Source organism: Chiloscyllium plagiosum, unplaced genomic scaffold (assembly GCF_004010195.1).
Source record: "Chiloscyllium plagiosum isolate BGI_BamShark_2017 unplaced genomic scaffold, ASM401019v2 scaf_23593, whole genome shotgun sequence".
Taxonomy (NCBI): domain Eukaryota; kingdom Metazoa; phylum Chordata; class Chondrichthyes; order Orectolobiformes; family Hemiscylliidae; genus Chiloscyllium; species Chiloscyllium plagiosum.
The window spans coordinates 1-7,101 of NW_025201443.1; the positions used below are offsets into that span (position 1 = coordinate 1).

Sequence of the window (7,101 nt, forward strand, 5' to 3'; positions counted from 1 at the left end):
ATTGATAGGTATGAAGACCTATGAGGTAAACGGAGAGTACCTAAAATTAAAACTGTATAAATTGTATAGCAATCCCTGAATGTGTGTGCTCACTGGTCACCCCTTCTTGCAAGAAGGTTTCAATAAAATTTGCTGTTTCAGATTTTGACTCGGACTGAAATTTATTATACTGTGAGTTTTATTTCTCATAATTTGGGGGCTTCGTCCGGGATGTCCGTCATCACCGGCAGGGTAAAGCACCGTCGACGGCTGGGCAGACGTATCCGTTCCTTTTAGAACGGTTCCGTGTTCCTCGGCGGTGGGTTCCCCCTTCTGGTTGACTGATCGAGATCCGATGAGAGTCTATCTGAACCGGCGAACGGTTGTAAGAAGGCACAGGGAGCCAGGCAACTCTGTGCATGGACCAAGGTAAGAAAATTGACTTTTAAATACTGTCTTGGTGGCTGGGATTGAGTTCTAGTAGTTAATAAGGGACTAAAGAAAGAATTCAATATGGGCTGTGCAGTGGGTAAGGAAAAAAGCCTCCGGGAAAAAAAAATTGAAATGGAGGCGAGGTCCCTGGCAACATACCTCCAGAAAGTCCGTTGGGCGGGATGTTGTGGAATTGGAAAAATAATACTTGTGGAGAAAGTGAGGACTGCAGATGCTGGAGATCAGAGCTGAAAATGTGTTGCTGGAAAAGCGCAACAGGTCAGGCAGCATCCAAGGATCAGGAGAATCGATGTTTCGGGCATAAGCCCGAAGAAGTCCTGAAGAAGGGCTTATGCCCGAAACGTCGATTCTCCTGTTCCTTGGATGCTGCCTGACTTGCTGCGCTTTTCCAGCAACACATTTTCAGCCAAAATAATACTTGTACAAGGAGAAAAGATAAGAAAAAGATGATTAAATATTGTTGCTTTGTATGAACTAAGGAATCCATTCTTCATCCCGCTGTCTTCTGGTCGGATGAAGACTGGGTTTGTAAATATTTGAATTTGTGTCAATGAAAAACAGCCATACAAGAGGAATCAGATTATGCTTCGTGTCATAAGGGCTAGTAGCTGAAGGGCTACTCAGGGTACACTTCGTAACTAAATCATGGACAGACATCCAGAAAAAGATTCAAAAGCGAGAGGAGTCATTGCGGGAAGCTCAAAGTGTCTGTGAGATACAGTGTCTGTGTGTGTGTGTGAGAGAAAAAAAAAGCTGTACAGCTAACAGAAAGTTTAACCCTTTGTGATTTGGTTTGAATGCACATTAGTTTGTTGGTGATTGAATGTTTGTGCTTTGTTCCCTGGAGCTTGAGATCCGGGACTGTTTTGAATCTGATTCCTATTATGGAAATTTTAACATGATTTCTTTTAAGGTTAAGGATTTTACAGATTATGAAATAAAATGTTAACTCCTGTTCTTTTTACAGGTCATGACTGCTTTACTATCAGTTTCTAACTAATTTCTTTTATCCTTACATAAAAGTGATTTATGGAGGACAGTTGAAGTCTCAGTTTAACATTAGATTGTAATAAAATAAAGAAAATTCTATGGTTAATATTGGTGACCTTGGAATCGGCCATTATTCATGCATTAGAAGTTTTTTTAACTTGATAGACAAATCCTTTTTAAGGCAGCTCCAGTTATTCACGACCTATAGCATTGTAATTGAGCAATGACTGGTCAGGACTACTTAAGAAAACTAATTTTGGATTTAAATCAAGGGACTAAAACCGGGTAATTATAGTCGATTTCAAAGTTGGGAACTGTATGCATTTTACATTTTAAATATTAAACACTGAATAAATGAATTTATAATATATAAATATATATTTACAAGTAAGATTTCAAAATGTATAGTTAGGAACAGGCTTTAAAGTTAGACAAGCATAAATTAATAAATTGTATTTGAGATTACAGGGAGAAAGAGGCTCCTGGTATTTGAGGTTACAGGGAGTAAGAAATATTGCAATATTTCTTTTAAAAAAAAATCAAGGTCTAAACAAAACATTGGGTGCTGAGGAATGGCCATTACGTGGCCCTAAAGCTGTTCAGTTGGTTAAATCGGCTCAGTAATTGATCTGGCAACGTAACATGAGAAGCAGAAACAAAAGGCAAAAATAATGATAGCCACGGTTGATGAGGTAATAAAGAAAAGGACAAAACTCAAAGGAGAAGGAAACCAGAATGGTGGTGGGCAGCATGTTGAAAATAAAGGGGGGAGAAGGGATCGGGGAGGAGATGTTAAGGGGTTTGGGAGATAGGAACAAGGGTCAAAGTGGAAATCCCCACAGGCGGGATGTTATTACTGTGGAAAGACAGGTCACTTTAAGAGAGAGTGTCCAGATCCAAAAAAGGAAGTAAAGGCAGTGCCGTTTATGAACCTTGATGAAGAATAGGGGTGTCAGGAGTTCCTGCCCCCGGGGACCCACCAGGAACCCTTGATAAAGTTAAAGGTGGGACCATTCAAAGAGGACATAGTTTTCCTAGTCGATACAGGTGCAGCAAAGTCATCCTTACATTTTAAGCCCAAGGGAGCGGGAACAAAAGAGTTAATTGGGTTATGGCAACAGTTTTGTGGTGAGAGGCACAAAGAATCAGTTTTGTGCTCATGCTAGGATACTGCCACTAAATTGGGGATTGAATTAGCTGCAAATGATGCTATGGAATCTGTTGGGGTTCTTAAAAATGAATGTACTCGAGCAAAACAATTACAGAAACAGAATGAGAAGTCACAAGTGACTGGTAAACTGCGCAATTACAGTTTATAAAATGTTTTCATCACTTGTTGCATTTTTCACCCTGAATTATGTAATATATATAATTAATAATTAATATTTATAATAAATCAATTGTTTTGGCCTGAATCAATATTAATTGGCAGGATTCCTTCACGCATTCTCAGTGACCCGTCATATTGATTCATGGTTAATTTAAAACCTGACTGCATTAATTCATTGTTAATTAAAGAATGGAAAGCTACATTACTGGCCAGTGTGTGTGCAGGCAGTGGCAGCAACAGCCTTATAGGTAGAGGAGAGTTGGGAACTTGCTTTTGGGGAAGCCTTAAATAGTCAGCATCCCACATCAGGTACCGAACAAATTGCACAGAAAGCAGGACCATGGCTCACAGACTCTCGGATCACAGGTGAAATATGAGACAGTCTTAATAGAGCAGGATGACCTTGTGTTAATCACAGACAGTTGCTTGAATCCAGCTGCATTTCTGTGGTGGGGAGAGGGGGTAAAAGGCACAATGGATATGCTGTAGTAGATGGGATAGAAGGAAGCGTTATTGAGGCTGAAAGACTGCCTAACGGCTGGTCAGCCCAAACTTGTGAACTCTATGCCCTAGAAAGAGCTCTCAGAAACTTAGAAGACAAAGAAGGAACAGTATGTACAGACTCCAAATATGCGTTTGGAGTGGTACATACCTTTGGAAAAAGTTGGCAAGAGAAAGGACTGATAAATAGCAGAGGAAAAGAACTAGCACATGAGGAATCGATTAAACAAGTGCTGGAATCTTTGTTACTCCCGAGAGAAATATCGATAGTTCATATAAACGGACATCAGAAGGGGAATGACCCAGAAGCAAGGGGAAATAAACTGGCCAATGAGGTAGCTAAAGATGCGACCCTGAATCCTGCAATTCCAGATCTTCAGGGTGCCCCGTTGTTTACTACAATGAGGAAAAGGAACTAAAAGATTTAGGAGCTGCAAAGACAGCGGATGGGCGCTGGATGTTACCTGATGGGAGGGAAATGTTGAATAAAAAGATGATGCGAGAAATTATAGCTGTCTTACATCAGGGGAGTCACTGAGGAGTGATTTAGTCTTGAGAAAATATGGATGCAAAGGGATATATACGATAGCCAAACAGATATGCGAGGGATGTATAACATGTAAAAAAAATAAACAAGGAGGTGTTAAGGAAACAAGTCTCAGGAGGGAGAGAACCTGGACAAAGACCATTTCAGAGCATTCAGGTAGATTATGCCCAATTACCCCGAGTGGGAAGACTGAGGTATATGCTGGTAATGGCTGATCACTGATCTGAATGGGTGGAGCCGTATCCTTTAGCCACCGCAAGTGGGGTGTCCAAAATAATGCTCAAACACATAATCCCCAGATACAGGATAGTGGAATGCATAGATTCAGATCAGGGAATTCATTTTACTTCCAGGAAACTCCAGGGAGTAATGAAGGGGTTAGGAATCTCCTGGGAGTTCCACACCCCTTGGCACTCACCTTCACCAGGAAAGGTTGAGAGAATGAACCAGACACTCAAGAAGCAGTTATCTAAATTAGTAGACGAAACCAGACTCCCTTGGACTGTGTTTACCTATAGCCCTTTTGGGAGTGTGAACAGCCCCAAGGAAAGATATGAGGCTGTCCCCTTATGAGATATTGTCTGGCCTGCCCAATCTGGGAACAAAAGGGGAACTGCTGACCCTGGAGACTAAAGATGTGTTCTTGAAGAAGTATATACTGGGCTTGTCCTCCTCTTCGTCTTTCCTCTGGAAACAGAGTTCGCTGGCACAGACTCCACCCCCTGAATTTGCCGTCCATCCGCTCCGATCCTGAAGATCTGGAATTGCAGGTATTAGGGAGTATATCACTGCTCCTTGTGGATTCAGGGCCGTTTCTTTAGCTACCTCATTGGCCAGTTTATTTCCCCTTGCTTCCGGGTCATTCCCCTTCTGATGTCCGTTTATATGAACTATTGGGGGATTGGGTCCTAGTCAAATCATGGACTGAGACCAAATTGCAACCAGACTGGGAGGGGCCATACCAAGCACTCTTGACCACTGAAACAGCGATAAGAATGGCAGAGAAAGGCTGGGCTCACTACACTCGGATCAAAAGGCCAGTGGATTCTCCAGTTGAGACAGAGGTCTGAACAGCTGAATTGACAAAAGAACCACTTAAACTTAAGTTGAAAAGACTTTAAAAAACTGACTATATGGTAGCGGCGTGAGCGCGGGATAGTTTCTGTAATACTGTATGTGAAGTCTCTCCTGATTATATGGTAGCGGCGTGAGCGCGGGATAGTTTCTGTAATACTGTATGTTAAGTCTCTCGGTACTTCCATACCACTATAGAATGGGAAAAATGTTTAGGTACATTATATTAGCTTTTCTAGTCTTAGGACTCTGTCAGATTATGGTGATGTCGTCTTACTCAGTGATGACGGTTCCTGAAAGTACAAATCCACAAGTCATAGAAACAGATGCCTGTAGCCTGGTGGATTGTGGCGATGTAATAACTCTTAGATTTTATGAAAGAATTCCAGAAGGTGGGGGTGTGGCATGGGATAAGACGAGCGGGAAGAAAATGTCCCAGAGAGAAAAGTGTAAGAGATATCTTCGGAATAAAGAATGTAAAGGATGGCGGAGGCAGGAAGATCTCAGAGGTGACCTTCTGATTAATCCACTTGTCACAGTACACTGAGGCCTCTTCCAGCCAGCTCCTGACTGTCCCGATAAAAGTGTAACCCAATGTATTTAACAATAAAGAAAACCTCATGGTATGAAGCAGTTTTAGGGGAGAAACCTATCAGGTCCAATTAGACCAAATATTTGGGATAGAGATGAAAGCAGACGGGAATAATTTCCTGGGATGTTGTTTTAAAATACAGGTGAAAGACAGAACCCGAGTAGGAGAAAGGAATAGTAAAGTCCCTTACTCTGACCCTAAGGTGATAAAAATTGTAGAGGTAAAGGACTTAAAGCAGACCATTGAAGTAGAAATGTGATATAGGGATACAAATGCCTGAGTTGAATGGGTAAAGTACACTGTGAAAAGTTTGAATAAGCAATTGCACTGCATGTGCCTCTGGGAGACCAATGGCCCAAGTAGTCCCCTTTCCACTCGAGTGGAAGCGGGACAGAAGGGGCATGACACGCATGATAGCCCTGTATCAGGATGAGACTGCACGGAGTAATAAAGATTGTATGCCCCTTCTATTAAAGTTCCCTCCTCTAAAGAAGGAAGGCTTGAAGACGCCCCCCATGTTTTCCACCGTGGTCGGAAATCACACATCGTGTGTAAACAGGCGAGGAACAGATTGGTCCAGTTATTTGGGGGAGCTAAAATCATGTACCGAGATTGAGTACGTTATGGAAAAGGGAGGGAACTACTCAGCATTTAGGATTCCCCGAGCAGATCTGTGGTGGTACTGCGGAGGGAAAATATTGAGACCCACCCTGCCTCCAGATTGGAGGGGCATGTGTGCAAGCGTACAATTGGCAATTTTGTTCACCCTAGCATTTGAAAAGAAAAAGAGAGTAAAGGAAGGGGGACAAAGTAGGAGATCACTATTGGGTACATTGCTTAATGATCAGATATATCTAGACTCTACAGGAGTCCCAAGAGGGGTACCTGATGAGTTCAAGGATCGTAACCAGATCATGGCAGGCTTTGAATCAGCCCTCTTCTGGTGGGTAACAGTCAACAAAAATGTGGATTGGATAAACTATATTTTCTATAATCAGCAAAGGTTCATCAATTACACTAGAGACGCAATTAAAGGTATAGCCGAGCAACTTGATGCAACCAGCAGAATGGCCTGGGAGAATAGAATGGCCCTAGATATGATCCTAGCAGAAAAAGGGGGAGTGTGTGTGAGGGAGCTGTTGTACCTTTCTTCCAAATAACACAGCCCCAGATGGGTCTATTACTCAAGCCCTCCAAGGTCCAACAACACTAGCCGAAGAACTAGCTGAAAATTCAGGAGTCAGCACATCATTCAAAGGGTGGCTAGAATTGTGGTTTGGAAAGTGGAAGGGTGTGGTGGTTTCAGTCCTCACCACCTTGACCGTAGTGGTGGGAGTACTGACCGCAATAGGATGCTGCATCATAACTTGCGCACGGGGGTTAATCCAAAGATTGATTGAAACAGCTCTGGCCACACAAATGCCTCTAAAGAACAATTGGGTGGAAGGGCCTTACCTGTTAAACAATGAGGGAATAAGTGACCTTGGGGAGATTCCCAAAAAAAAATGAAATTTTGGAAAAGATGCTGGTCAATTTGGAAGCGACATATAAAAAAATGCAGAAAATAACAAATGATAATTAAAGAAAAAGGGGGAAATTGTCGGATGTAGGTAAAGTAGTGTTACTTCTGCAAGG

At 42.2% G+C, this 7,101-nt stretch overlaps 1 pseudogene; it reads left to right on the forward strand.

Moving 5' to 3' along the window:
• Positions 1 to 5,560: 5,560 nt before the first annotated feature.
• On the forward strand, positions 5,561 to 6,975 carry LOC122546135 (annotated as a pseudogene).
• The last annotated feature ends 126 nt before the right edge of the window (positions 6,976 to 7,101 follow it).